Source organism: Podarcis vaucheri, assembly GCF_965113315.1.
Source record: "Podarcis vaucheri genome assembly, chromosome: 3".
NCBI classification, from domain to species: domain Eukaryota; kingdom Metazoa; phylum Chordata; class Lepidosauria; order Squamata; family Lacertidae; genus Podarcis; species Podarcis vaucheri.
Genome location: NC_138761.1, coordinates 74,407,581 through 74,423,504, shown reverse-complemented (window position 1 = coordinate 74,423,504; position 15,924 = coordinate 74,407,581). Strand labels below are relative to the sequence as shown.

Sequence of the window (15,924 nt, the reverse complement as noted above, 5' to 3'; positions counted from 1 at the left end):
ACTCTGGGGCAAGCAGGGGATGGGGAAGGAAATACAGAGTGACAGAGGATGGTGAGGGGATGGGGGTTGGTGCACAGGAACCAGAGCAGCAGGGACCATCATTAGAGCCAGAGGAGCCGCTGCCCCAAGAATAGCCTCTTTGAGGCTTAGGGAGCAGCTTGAGGGGCGATCTAGGAGGCTGACGCAGGCAAGGGCCCACAACCCAGCTACCTAGCTGGCCAGGTGGGCTGGCTAGCTCTGGGAGGAGGGGTTTGATTCCTCAGCTGGAGCAGAACTGGAACAGGTGAGAGTCACCTGCCTCATCAAGCTCAGATGCTGCAATCAGCAAAGTACAAAAGGGAAGCAGAGCTGAGGGGCTGTGCCTGCTGTCCATGCTGATAGACCTTGGCTTGGATGCTCCTGGACTTGGGAGCAAAACTAGGCTTTATTTCATCTGGGTCAAAGACCCAGTCTGGCACCCCCTGCACGCATTACCATATACACAGGCTGTGAACCGCAACAGCACCCCTCTGTAGGCTTCACCTGGGGCAAATAAAAACTGGCTATGCCCCCCCGGCTCTGCTAGACCTCTATGGGACTCTGCTTTGGTTTTGATTTTGGACTATACTCTGACTCCTGGACTTCAGGCTTGGCTGCTTGGATTGGCCCTGGACCGCATTTCCTGACTTTTGGACTTCAGACTTCGTTTGAGTGGATTGACCCCTGGACTTGGACTTTGGACGTGCTGCCAGGTAGGCCAGGGGTTCAGGACACCAGAAAACGATACAAATAAAAGTAAAGAAAGATTGCAACCAGGAAGGCTTCCTTTCCAAATAGGAACCACAGAGTTAACTTTTAGAGGAGGAGCCATTTGCCTCCTGGTGGACTGTGGGGAAAAGAAGCCCCCTGGTGATTAAGATGGCTGCTGGAAGTAGTTTTCAGTTGGGATGCAGCATATGGAATTCCCTCCCCAGGAAGACTTGCCAGGCACCAAACATCCCTTTTTACACCAGGTAAAGTCCACACCCCCCTCTAGCATGTTATCTAATTGTTTGTCAATCCTCAGATAGTTAATGTGGGCTCCACCACCCTGGCTGGGCCTACTAATGCCGGCCCTGCCCTGGCCTTCCGATACAGCGTCCCTCAGGGCATTGTGGGAAATATATAAGGGCTGTCAAGTGTTGCTGCTTCTGTCACCTGTAAAAACCCACACTTGGGGCCACACCAGTGTAGGAGGGGACTGATCAGGGTGTAGTTTTGCCAAAGCCCCTTCAGCTGTACTCTAGGGACAATATTTTTACTTACTTCACCAATTTTTCAGGCGCAATGTTCTGCTGTATTGGAAGCAGCACTGCCCTATGATGAGCAGGAGGTGTAAGGCACCCTCATCCCCTGCCACACCCTAAGGCACCCATTCTTGCCATAGCTGAATTTTTTTTAAAGGGAAATTCCCTTATTCTGAATAGGATTCCTCACAAGAGAAGGGAAAAGTTGACAGCTATGATTCTTACCTTTTGCATTGCCACAGTGAATTGGTATGGCAAAACATGCAGGTGCAATAGTGGTGAAACATCAGCGTAAATCCACTTCTGTGACAAATCTTTTGGTTTCACACAGAGAGAGGAATTTAGGAGTGATCTTATCCTTGCCCAACAGGCATTCCTTGATAGAATTACAACTGTGATCCATAGCATTTTCTTTCTTAATGCATTATTCCTTATTACCAGTGTGCAGCACATTTTTATGGGCCCTATGCACTGTATTTATTTAACATATTTATAGGCTGCTTTTCTAGGTCAAACCCCCTCGTGGTGGTTTCCAGTATACAAATCGTTATAAAAAACAACAACAATAACATAATATTATGCCACCCCCAGTCTCTGCCATGTAGTAGCAAAATTCATGTGGTGTTCCAGGCGTTGTACCCAAGGTTGTTTCTGTTGGAAAATTCAGGCACAGCAGAGACTGTAGTGTCTTTACACCTAAGCATTGATGGAAGGTGTGCAGAGCATTACACCCCAAGCGGGTCCCATGCTGCTTCTCCCATTGTTTCAGCCAGCTTGGGTCCAAAGCAGAAGCTAGCCATGCTCTCTGGGTACAGTCTCTCCCAGACAGCCTGCATGGAGTTCTACTGCCACCTTCCTTCTCGATCTTTCTAAAAACCTCCTGCAAAAGGACACTTTTTTACTGTAGTGACATCACAGTCCCTGTAGCCCTGGCACTCTCCCCCTCCCAACTCTCTTGTCTCTGCCCACTATTCATGGGGGGAGGGGAGGACAGTATATGCATTGTCAATCACTCTTAATGGCTCAGTAGTCTGCTTTCTTTGCCTGATAGAGGTGCCATTCAGAAACAAACTCCTGAACAGGAAAACCTGTGTCGTCTGTATTTTTACACTGCTAATTTCAGAGCCTGTTAGCTTGCCTTAGTTTTCTAAACACTGATTAAAGCTCAACACCCAGGAATGTAGGGAGGGGCAGGGCACCCAGAAACCCAGGGGAATCAGGGCACCCACAAATCAGTAATGAGACCAACAAGTTGGCACTAACAATAAAATATTAAGCCCAGCATAGTAACACTACCATCTGACTAAATTGTTTATTCTACTTAAGTATTTTTTATTTTTTTATTTTATATACTTACAGTGTCTACTGATTTCCTCCTCCCTTGGGCCTTTTCCAGTTTTTCGGAGTGGTCTTTAATATATTTGTAATTTGTATACAGCTTTATATTTTGTTGTTGTTATTGTTTAGTCGTTTAGTCGTGTCTGACTCTTCGTGACCCCATGGACCAGAGCACGCCAGGCACTCCTATCTTCCACCACCTCCCGCAGTTTGGTCAGGCTCATGTTTGTAGCTTCGAGAACACTGTCCAACCATCTCGTCCTCTGTCGTCCCCTTCTCCTTGTGCCCTCCATCTTTCCCAACATCAGGGTCTTTTCCAGGGAGTCTTCTCTTCTCGTGAGGTGGCCAAAGTATTGGAGCCTCAACTTCACGATCTGTCTTTCCAGTGAGCACTCAGGGCTGATTTCCTTAAGAATGGATACATTTGATCTTCTTGCAGTCCATGGGACTCTCAAGAGTCTCCTCCAGCACCATAATTCAAAAGCATCAATTCTTCGGCAATCAGCCTTCTTGATGGTCCAGCTCTCACTTCCATACATCACTACTGGGAAAACCATGGCTTTAACTATACGGACCTTTCTTTATATTTTATACAATGCTAAATGATACTGCTTGGAAACCACATTTGTGCTGTCTTGGGTTCCATGATGTAAGAAAGGTGGGCTATAAATGTAGCAATAAATTTGCAAATGTATGCAAAATCTGATGAAAAGGTAGTGGTGTGTATGAAGGAGTATAACACTAAAGCAGATTGGGGTTTTTTCAGAGTGTAAGATGCCCAGGAATGGGGAGGGGGATTCAGACAAAATGAAACAAAGGTGTAATGAGATCTCACTTGGGTCGTTTCCAGATGATTTGTTTATTGAGCATTCATCCTTATTTGTTTGCACAAAGCTTGTAGGGAGGTTACACAGTGTCTGCTGTTTATTGAGTATTAATTCTGGGGGTTTTTTCGGGGGGCGCTGGCCTGTTGGAAGCCATATAAAAAAAATGTTATCCCACACGTTCTAGTACATTTTTGCATAATTTTCCTTACCACAAAGGGACTGTTTTTCTCAAAGTGAGCTTGTTATACGAGAGCACCAAATTCACTTTAATTGTGCAACCTGAATTTGCCAGTATGCAACTGAATCCATCCCACAAAATAGTGACAGCCTAGAAGAATTTTGGTGAAAATGTGTGAGTAGACCAATATGTAACCAGTTGTTTTTAAAGCAAAGGATATTGTGACAAATATGAGAATATCAGAACAATGCTCAAGATGGGAGCTGTCTGGGAGGTGTCAGTGTATTTACACATGATTACATGTCTATCCAGCTCTTCCTCCATGGAGATTAACGCAGCATAATTTTTCCACTCCATAGTAGCCTCACAACAACCCTGAGAAGTAGATTACACTGAAAGTGTGTGAGCAGCCCTATATCACTCAATGAGCTCCATAGCTGTTGCGATTTGAAGCTGGGTCTCTCCAGTTCACATCCACCACACTAAGCTGATTATCCAGATGCCTGTTCCTTGATCCCTATTTTTTGACATATACCTACATTTGCAAAACAAGGTGGAATATGGAATTAATTATGGGCTGCATAAGCTACTACTAGAAGATATTCTTGGAAGAAACAGGCAAAAATTATTCAACTCATCCCAGGCATCCCAATATATTCTCCAATGTTTTTTAAAAACATTATTCCATCTCTTTCTCTTTCCTCCCAGCATAATTTGAATAGTGCTGAATCAGCACATCTAGTTCTCAAAGAAAGTCTTGTGCGATTCAGCCTACATTTGCAGTGTTGGGACTTGCCCTGGGAAAGCAAATTCTCATTTGTTTAAATGCAGCAAGGTTGTATTGTATGGCTTGGGGTGATTCTGGACTGAGTAAATGAAACTAACACACAACACAAACATACATACAGTCCATTTGGCTGTCACCTTGAAGGCAATGCATACTTTTTGCAAAACACTGAAGTGTAATTATTGGCTTTCCTTCTGTTTCACCAGTCCTTTCCTGTTGCTACCTTTAGATGCCCTTGGGAGATGGTGCTAATGAGATGACCTGCTGCCACCAATATCTGTCTCTTTAGGATTATGAAATTGAGTTGTTCAAGTGGATAAAGTCCAGAATTAGAAACTGTACGTCACCTGCATATTATAGCTACGTGCTTCATTTAGATTTGGCTGGTGACACACCTGTTTTGCATAAACATATTTTCTCATTGCTCCTCCTTAGAAAGGAATCTCTTTCTGTTAATGATGTTTTTCCAGTAATGCAAGAAGTGACCTATCAATCTTCTCCGTCTCTCCAATAAGAATGTATTAAGGAAGCAATTATCCTGTATTTGGATAAGAATTATTTTCCTCCCTTCCTTCTACAGCCTGCCTCCTTATGCTGGTTTGATTCCAGAAAATAAAAAGGCAGACCATAGTCTTATTTGGGGACCAAATTCTGCAGGTGAAGCATGTAAATCACAGTCCCATTCCTTCCTGCTGAAGAGTTTTCTAACACTCAAAAGTCTTCACACACCAACAGAAGGTGTAAAAATGCCTTCATTTCCTTTGAGACTGGCCCAAGGCAGAGAATGCATTTATGTCTCCGGACACTTCTGTTTCATTTGGATGAGCGTTTATTAGAACTTTTTTAAATAAATTAAGTGCAATAAGTAGAATGACCCTTTACAATGTCTTCCTCTTCTTTGTGCATGCTGTCAGTCTGATAAAGCCACTAGTGTACTCTAATAATTATTATTAATATAATTTATTTTTTATACCCTGCCCATCTGGCTGGGTTTCCCCAGCCACTCTGGGCAGCTCCCAACAGAATATTAAAAGCACAACAAAAGATCAAACATTAAAAACTTCCCTAAACAGGGCTGCCTTCAGATGCTTTCTAAAAGTCAGATAGTTGTTTGTTTCCTTGACATCTGATAGGAGGGCATTCCACAGGGCCGGTGCCACTACTGAGAAGGCCCTCTCAACAAATTGATAAAATAAAAAGTACAAATAAAGCAGCGGAACCCAACCATAGTTGATTCTGTTTGGTAGGAGGAAAAAGTAACAAATAAGGAGGCTGGTTGGTTCTCTAGATGCACTGCTACAGGGCTTCGCACAGCATTATATCGCCCATGTGGAGTGAGGGAGTTTGCCAAACTGGAAAGCTATGGAGACTCTTTACACTGGCATGACAGGCTGCAGAGAGGGATGAATGCCTCTAGAATGAGCAAGGAAATGGTTGGGCAAAACTCGCATACAGGATATAACCAACATATTTGAATAACAGTGTTGCCAAAGCTGTTGGTATGGGATGGGAAGTAGTGAGGAGTGGAGTCACTTCTGAAATACGTGGCTCATGTGCAAGGAAGCCTTTAATGTGGCTACACCCCCTCTGCTCCCATCTGCAATGTTCTGATGACCCCTGTTGCTGTTGGTCATCCTTGATGTTCCTGAATTTATCCACCCATAGGATTGGTATCCTGCCATTCTTAAAAAAATATTTTCAGATTTTGAAAATATGGTTCCATTATCCACATTTGCCCTCATGTAGCCGTTTGTTTTCTTTTATTTAAAAAAGAACATTTTGTTGGCTTGATATTGAAGCAAGTCAGAAGCTGTGTTTGCAATTTGGTTTTGTAAATATCGGTACTTCACTTACTTGCATGGGAAATGGTTGCAATTAGGAAAGTGGAGGAAACTGCAGGTGCCTGATCTCAGGTTCCTGATCTGCAACCACGTTGATGACAAGGGATGAAAGCTGTGTACACCTTGCCAACACAGCTAGGTTTTTCTTTCTCTCAATTTGGATTGAAGCAGTGTTTCATCAAATGACAGGACAGACATGGAATGCTGTGGCCACGCCACTTCCCAAACCAGTGGTGGGAGGGCACTGGATGCAGAGCAAACGAGAATGTGTACCCAGCCTAATTTTACAATGGAAGGATTTGTTTCACAAGGTTGCAGTTTAATGGGTATCATGTTTCCTTCTCCCATATCTATCCTTCTGCCTTGATACATGGATTTGGGAGTACAGTCTGGAAATCTAGCATATCAACCACACCTTACCTTCTGCTGATTTAGAGAAAGAAACCTATGATTAGGCAACAATTATAATGAGCACCACTATTTTTGAAATCTAAATGTTCTAGTACAAGATTTGTCATGTCTTTGGTGCCCCCAATGAAATTTAACAGCAGGCCTATTTGGGTGGAATGTGACAAAAGACTGAAGCTTGAACACTGAGGAGGATACGCAGATAATAAGCTATATTTACTGCACAACCACTCTGATCTAGCTAGGAGATATACATGTAGAAACAGGCATTCAGCATGTATCTTTTCCATTGGATTAGGCAAGCTGCACATGAAAAGAGGGCCTATGCATGGTGGTGTGGAGTGTGTCCAACTTCTGGAGCTACATATGTATTTCCCAACACTGGATTTGGAACTTCTAGCAAACTCCACTTACAATGGTCCTTTTTGCCCATTCTAACAGCGTCAATCCCTTGTTTAGAGTGCCAGCAAAACCATCTCAATAGTGGGTATCACCTGTAAAAAGGCACATTCATACCTGTATCCAAAATAAAACGATTCATGGAAATTGTTATTATTACTATTTATTAAATTTTTATGCCGCCCTTTATCCCTGGATCAGAGGGTGGTTTACAATAAAAAGCAGAAAAATACATAGCATAGTACCAAACAAAAATAATACCGCCCCCCCACCTAGTTTAAAAGGCCATCAGTTGTTTAATTAGCCAAAGCCCTGGAAGAAGAGGGATGATTTTGCCTGGTGCCTAAAGATATGCAACCAAGATTCCAGTTGAGGTTCACTGGGGAGAACATTCTGCCAGTGTGGAGCCCTTGCAGAAAAGGCCCATTTTCGTGTGGCCACCTTCCGGACCTCTTGAGGAAGGGACACCAAGAAGGGCCTCAGATGATGATCAGTCAATGAATGCAGAGACACATTACTGTTATTCTTTGTTCATTTTTATTCTGGCTTCCTGTGGTAGTAATTGTGGTGGTAAATTTGTTTTATGATTTGTATGTAAGAGAGGTAAATAAAGTTCTGCAGAAGGATGATCATGTTATTGGCAGCTTTTTATAAATATAGCAAAAATAAAATGATCTTCAGTAAAAAGTCTCTTTTAAAAAATATAAACTTTCTCCCTAATTATAACCTTAATATTATTTGTTGGTAGCTTAAAATATTCAAAATGTTTGTCCATTGTTCGATTAATTGCAAAGTTCAATATAAAATGTTAACTTTCATGTGTTTTACTTGAAAATAGTTAAAATGTATTTAAACTGGAGGCTTCACTAAAATAAAGTCAATGCTAATTGTTCCTTCAATTGTAACAAAAGTATATCTTTCTAGAAACCTATAGCTTTGTTACTAATAGAGAAATATCAGGCCATTTCCTCTGTGTTCAGCTAAACTTCTGGTGACTTCTTGATATGTGAGATAGAGATATTTCCACCATAGCTCTCTTGTTAAATTGGACTTCAGTGTTTCTGTCTCTCTTAGATAGGCAGGAAGTGTAGAAGACTTTCAATAACTAAGCCAGTGTTCTTAAGAGTATTTTGTACTTGACACTGCTATACATGCAGTATTTATAAAGTACATGTTTCTTTCAACATGTATACTAAAAATAGGACACATCCACAGGCCTATCACAGGCTTGCCAGAAAAGACATGTCTGGTGTCAGGACACATCAGTAGTGACATTAATGGGGAGGTGAATGGCAGCATCCCAAGAAAACTCAGCTTTGCATTCCAATAGCTCTGGTGCACTTTGTGATACATTGTCTGTGAGCAAATGGGGCAGTGGAATAAATGTAATGGTTTTAAAAAACCTCCCCGGCTTCACTTATCAGTCGGTAAAAGTTCATGATTTCAAGCATGATGGATAAGAAGCACTCCCCTGATTAAAGTCACCATTCCCATGCCTCAGCTGATCTGAACCCCCCTTTAAATGGAGTCTGGTGCAGCCAGGGGTGTAGCGTGGGGGGCAGAGGGGCCGTGGCCCCAGGTGTGGATTTCTGAAGGGCTGCTTCCATGCAGGAGACCCTATGCAGGCACCCCCAGCATGGTCCGGCCTGGCGGTCCCCTCCTGGTGTCAGAGGAACCAATGTTTGCAGAGAGAAACACCAGAGTGTGCTGCGCTGGGGGTGCCTTCTTTGTTCTGGCCAAATGCTTTGTCGACTGGCTGGGTTCCCCCCTGAACAGGTAGGCAGGCTTAGCAGTGTGTGGTTGTTCCTTCTTGCCCTGGCGCCACCCTCCCTAGATCCCAGCCTTGTAAGGCTGGTGGGGATGCAGTAGCCATGCACCCTTCGATCCCAGCTTTGCCTTTGCTGGTGAAGCTGGGGTCGAGGGCACATGGCTGTTGCGTTCTTCTCGTGCCACCCTCCCCGTATCTGAGCCTTGCTGAGAAGAATCACACTTGTAGCATTGTTTTTCCTGCCAGGTGGTTACAGGAATGAATGCAGGTTGCTATAATCCTGTGCTCTTTCGCTGAGCTATCAGTAGCGCATTTAGGTATTTTTCTACTCTGGGCTCAGTTGGCGCGGTGATCTTTGTATGGCAATGTGCAATTGCTTACTTCAAAGTACGATAAGCCAGACATGATGCATCTAGTTACATTTTCTGCTCATTCTGCTGAATGAGGCTCTGGACTTCTGCCCTGAAGTCCTGTCTTGATGGCACCACTGTAAGAAATGGGGACTTCAAGAATGAGAAAATGTGTATATTAGACTAACAGGTTTTAGCATTAATGCATTCACCAGTGGTTTATGGAGAGAGAAAAGCTGCAAACTTATGAGCACTTACCTTGAACTGTGTGTGTGCTTGAGTATACATGCATAAAATCATGCTAAAACTGATATTTGGATGTCTTTCACAGGACCGATGTACATATGTGATGATGGTGTTTTACATTGGTTTTTTACTATGCCAATGTTTTAGCTGTTTTTTTCTATTGTATTGTTCAAATGATTAATAAATAACATAACTAACAAATAAAACTACATCACCCTACCCTCTGAAATTATTACTAAATTATTACTAAAAAGGCATACAGTGATTGCTTCATAACTCTAAATTCCATGACTTAATAATTATACTTTTTCTGCATTTCCTAATATTGGTTAACTTTGAACTTGACACTTGGCTACTTTTTAAAAATGTATTTTAGTGTTACACCTGGATTGTACATGTGGGCAGGAACCTTTTAATGTAAATTGAATGGTGAAGCTTTTAAATATGTTCACTTGCTCCTGTGAAAGTGTTACCTGACTTAGCATCTTACAGCAAGTGAGAGAGCAAATTGACGTTTTTATACACGTAGTTAGTGAATCTTGAAAATTAATTCCATTTAAAGGTAGTCTATTCTAATTCTGTGAGAAATTGAACTTTGCTTCTGAGTCCTGTGGGGTGTTAGGATGCTATTAAAAATTGGAGATTGGATTCCTTGGTCTGTGGTTGGTTGTCTGGACCCCTCTGTAAGGATATACAAAGCACACAAAGTCCTTCAGAAAAAAGGACCCTCCAGCAATTTCTCTGAAGTATAGAAATAAGTCACGTTTATTTTCAGAAATGGTGTGTGGTTAGCAATAGCTCTGTGTGGGATCACGTACCCCAGAGCTTGTTACAATTTATAGCTTCCACTGTGAACAAATGCTGGCAATAAATCTGTTCTCTGTGTTTAAGTCCAGAGCCCAGAACAGATATAAATATAATGTATTTATTCTTCAAAGTTTCATAATTTTCATTTTCTTAGTTTTAGCTGTTTTATCAATTTCTATACTGCAAACATTTTATAATCTACTGTCTTTATCTTGATTGACATAACTTGCTAACTACATGATCAGTTTTCTATCTGAAAACAGAATCCTGACTGAAATGTTTATGGGTCTTTAGTACACAGAGTATAGCAGCAGCATGATTTTAACACCTAACAATTGAGACTGTAGTCCTATATACGATGAAAGGTAAAGATAAAGGTACCCCTGACAATTAGGTCCAGTTGCGAACGACTCTAGGGTTGTGGCACTCATCTCGCTTTATAGGCCAAGGAAGCCGGCGTTTGTCCACAGACAGCTTCCGGGTCATGTGGCCAGCATGACTAAGCCGCAGCGCACAGAAACACCGTTTACCTTCCCACCGGAGCAGTGCCTATTTATCTACTTGCACTTTGATGTGCTTTCAAACTGCTAAGTGGGCAGGAGCTGGACCGAACAACAGGAGCTCACCCCGTCAGGGATTTGGACCGCCGACCTGATCGGCAAGCCCTAGGCTCTGTGGTTTAGACCACAGCGCCACCCACATCCTATATAGATGCTTCCCTAGAAGCAAATACAGTGGTACCTCGGGTTACAGATGCTTCAGGTTACAGACTCCGCTAACCCAGAAATAGTACCTCAGGTTAAGAACTTTGCTTCAGGATGAGAACAAAAATCGTGCGGCGGCAGTGGGAGGCCCCATTAGCTAAAGTGGTACCTCAGGTTAAGAACAGTTTCAGGTTAAGAACGCACCTCCAGAACGAATTAATAATAATATTTTTTATTTATACACCGCCCTCCCCAACTATATATATATATAGTTCTTAACCTGAGGTTCCACTGTACTAAAATGTACTTTTACACCAGAAGCCGCCGCCGTGCAATTTCTGTTCTCATCCTGAAGCAAAGTACTATTTCTGGGTTAGCGGAGTCTGTAACCTGAAGCATCTGTAACCTGAAGCGTCTGTAACCCAAGGTACCACTGTATCCCTGAACTCTGTGGGACTTAATTCTGGTAATATATTTAGTTTAGTTGTGAAGAAAATACATAATTAGTCCTCTTTGCACAGTTCCCATTTAGGTTGAAGGAAATTTGACCTCCTACTTATTGTAGGTACTATTTTGCAGTGCTGTCTATTAAGGTATGACTCATTCTAGAAAATAAAGTCTAAGGCAAATCTTGATGTACAGCCTTGAGTTTCTTAACCCATTCAAATGTCTATATACTGTATAGATAAACACTTACACATGAACTTTGAGAGAAAACTGGATTGGCCTTTGTATGTTTGCTGTTTCACTTTACCTATTCAGGAATCAAGCTCTGTACTATCTGGTCAATTCATGCTAAATTATTCTTCCTTAGATGGATTATTTTTAATTTCACTTCCTCTTAAATATGAAGAACAGCATGCTCCAATTCTATTTAACTTCAGATTTTCATGCCTGCAGAATGGCCCAGTTTTTCTCCATTTAACTCATTAGCCTAGGTGCAAAAAAATAGTCAAGGTAACTATACTCCATAAACTATACTGTATAAATGGGTATTTCTTATATTGATATATTTGTAGCTTAAATATCCTGGGTGGTAGTCAACTAAGTTATACTCAGAAATTTTACTCAAATTTACTGAAATTAATGGACCTAACTTAGTCATGGTTATTAATTTCATTGAGTCTACTCTGACTAAAAATATAGTTGAATACCACCCCCCTTTATATATTATTTTTACTGATTGATAGTTTGCTGTTTATTCCCATCATACGTAACATCCCCTCCCGACTGACATTTTAAAAACTCTTTAATGCTGGCAATTTTCATGTGTACAATGCAGTGCTTCCCCCCCAAAAAAATGTTTAGGGGTACTCTCATTTTGACTCAAGAAATTCACAATATTATAGTTCAAATCGGGGAAAATAAATACAGTAAATGGACAAAAGTACAAAGATTCACAAAATGTTTAGGTGTATGTGTACCCCTGTGTACCCCCAGGAAAAAAAGCACTGGTACAATGCATCCTTTTTGTATTTAACGCTAAGATTTTGAACTCTCCTGGATTACTTTTTAAAGAGGATCTTACATTTTCTTGGGATTTAAACTAAGTTTTTCACTTAACCTTTAAAAAGCTCTGTTATTTTATGCAATGCATACGTCGCAAGTGTCCTGGAAAAACACGGGACATCCTATTTTTTTCTGTGAGAGCACAGTGGCCATTGTGGGCACTGTGATCTTGCATGATGTCATGCCGAGATCTTTCCTTGAAAAGGTGCTTTTTGGGGGGCTGCGAACTTGTGTGGTGCCCCAAAAGATGCATATTTGGGCTCCATGGTGTCATGCAGGTCACATAACTTGCCTGGGAGCCCAGACGGGAAGGCACACATCCTGGTTTGGGGACTCAGCATGTTGCAGGGTATGTGCAATGCACAAAGCTTATTAAATTAATAAAAAGCAATGATGGACAAAAAACCTTTGATTTTTCCTGATGTCTAATTTTTATGTCACTATATAGCCTAAGCCTAAGTTTAATGAACACTGAAATTAGAAAATATATTATTATATAACACATAGGTCCAAAGACTCCACTGTGTTCACCAAACGTCAGCCCTGGAGTGAGTGCCAAGATTCAACTCTAGAACATAGGAAGGCTGAGTGCCACATTTCACTCCTTTGAGAAAGTGGGATATAAATTAAGCAAATAAAAAAGCAGAATGAAATTGCTTCTGAATAGATGTTGAATACATTCCCTCTAAAACCTCCGTGTTTTAGCAGAAAAACAACTAATAGATCTAGAAGTATCCCCAAAAAGTATCACAGAAAGTATCCCCTCCCACATCCAAGAGTCAATGTTGAGCAGATCTACCCTTAGAGAATGCAGACTGCCTTCACAATGCAATCTGTCACCTGCAGTGACTATTAAGTTTGCCTCACTTACAATGAATTGCCAATTGTCTAGACTTGGGAGTTATGGTTGTGGTCCCTAATATACTACAAATGAGATCTTCTCTCCATTAAATCAGTTTTCCATAAACTAACCAGTGAAAGGCCTGTCCGTGTGTTCGAAGCACATCTCCCATTTAATAAATGCCAACAGATCCTGTTACATTTCGGCAAAAATGGCACAATCTATTCTGGTAGCAGCCATGGCTTGAACTAAAAGTTATGAGATGCCGTACTGAGAGAGATGAATTCTCTAAAGAGCTGTGACAGAATATAATTATGGAAGCCTTTCTGAATTTGGCAGTACCTCTCGCTTTGGTGTGAAGCCATCATTTCCCCTTGCCATGTAGCTAAATTCCTGTGCTTGTTCTCACCAATGCTGAATTCATCACTGTGGCAAGGTTCTTTCAGAAACTTCCATTTGCCCCTTTTGCCAGTTTCCAAGGATCTTATGGACAGAGGCAGCCTTTGTCAGTGTGGGGTTGCTTATGAAATGGGTGGTTTCATGCATCAGTGTGGGAGAATTCTCATCTATTCAAGACCACGATGTGCCAGGTGCATCCACTTACCCAGCCTGGAGGAACTACTGCTGTCTCATCTGCTGCTGCCAAGAAAATTGTTTAGCCTTGTCTTGGGCCAAAAGGGTGGGGATTAGAAGAGCAAGGGAGAGCAAACTGTCTTTCTCACACACAAATGAGTGCACCAGCCTCTTAACTCCCAGTGGTTTTGTAACATTGATGGGATTAGTGCATTCGCCTGCTCCTTCTCCTTCTCCTCTTCCTCCTCCTCCTCCTCCTCCTCCTCTTCTTCTTCTTCTTCTTCTTCTTCTTCTTCTTCTTCTTCTTCTTCCCCACCTTTCACCAGCAGGACCCAGGGCAGGTTACAACAGTTTAAAATTCAGAATTATTTTTTTAAAAAAACAGATTACAATCACAGGGATAGGGCTCTTAGATCTGGTGGAAAGGCCAGGGTGAAGAGGTGTGTCTCCAGCATTTGCCAGAAGCTTTGTAGTGAAGAAGCCAGACATGCTCACACCAAGTAAAAGCCCGATACAAAGCAAACTTCTATGTACCGCCTTAGGACATGTGCAGAATGATAAAAGGAAACAAAAACTCCAATGCAGAATAGCAATTTTCTCTCTCTTTATTTTTCTGGGTCCACAATGACTACATTTGTCTGCAAACAAAATTGCTGGACCAAGACGACATGCATGCCTGATGATCAAGAAAAGCCTGCCTATCCTACATTAGGGAGACATTGTTCAGAAATGGTGCATCCTTTTGTAAATATTGCCCATGTATTGGTGCCAAGGTTACTGTCAGTTCAGGTTATGTGTTGAAGAAATAAAAGCAATGCACGTGCTGCCTGAGGGAAACTTTTAACATGTGCCCCAGATTTATAAAGGGAGTAATATCCTTTCAGCGATCCTTCTGTTCACTTCGGCCTAATATCCCTTCGTGCAGGATACCTTTCAGTCCTCTTTTAGATTCGTTCCTTTTGCTGCTTTCTGTCGGGTAGTCAAATTTGTAGTGAAAAGGTGCCAACTGTAACCTGTGTAAATTTCCTACCCACTCCAAGTCACAGAAATGTGACGTTTCCTGTATGGTCCCATCAATCATCCCTATCTGAGTTTTCATGGATAACTGGACATTTTATATTTATTATTTATTTAAATCCTCTGGCAGCTTGAACACTGTCAAATTGAACATGATTATGAGAAAGTGGAAATTTAAAACAGGTTCCACATGAAGTATGTTTACAAACAGTGGAGGGCGTTTAAGTTGTATTCAGAGTAGACCCTAACAACAACAACAACAACAACAACAACAACAACAACAACAACAAATATGTTGCCCATCTTACTGTGTTATCCCAGTAAATATAATAAGGGAAAGGAGAATGTTAGCCGCTTTGAGACTCCTGAAGGGGAGTGAAAGGCGGGATATCAAATCCAAACTCTTCTTCAAATCCAAATAAACAATTAAATTAGGTCCATTTTCAATGAGTCTACATACATAACATACATACATAATTTTATTTGTATGCCACCTTTCCATAGTTAAAACCATGCTCAAGACAGCTTACAACATGAAAAATATATAATTACAAACATAACAAAAGTAGTCATAAACAATAAATAACACATTAAAAAGTAAACAATCAAATTAAAACAATTTCCACATACATTTCCGCATAATAAATCTAAAATAAAGATTTAAAAATATCAATAATAGCAGTAACAACACCCCTCCTTCGCCAAAACCCCCCAACTTCCTTCTAATCAATACCCAGCGGGCTCAGCTTTTGTAGCTGGAGTCAGTCAGGGCTCTGCCTTTCTAGGACAGGTGGAAAAAGAATGCAGGGCAGGGAGCAGGTCTTCCAGCACTCGCAGTCAGTCTGGTGCTCTGAGTAAAACATAGCTGAGCACTACCCAGAGCATCTGAGCATCTTTATTTCCCCATTTGTCATCCTTTGGTCAATGTCAGTTGAGTCAATGTCAGTTGACTTGAGTCAATGTCACCACTACAAAATTGGTTACAATGGTGACTACAGAAAATTAACTGTTAAAATGCTCTGCCTTAAAAAAAAAAAAAGCTAGGCAACAGTTATTCATTAAGTTA

At 41.5% G+C, this 15,924-nt stretch overlaps 1 protein-coding gene across 1 annotated transcript in view; it reads left to right on the top strand.

Annotated features, from left to right (window-relative positions):
* Positions 1-45: 45 nt before the first annotated feature.
* The window catches only part of LOC309528991 (uncharacterized protein), a 56,269-nt gene continuing 40,390 nt past the window's right edge, over positions 46-15,924 (top strand). Inside the window, exon 1 of the mRNA XM_082216706.1 lies at positions 46-992. The gene's annotated coding sequence lies outside the window, so the exon portion shown is untranslated. The remainder of the gene's footprint in view (positions 993-15,924) is intronic.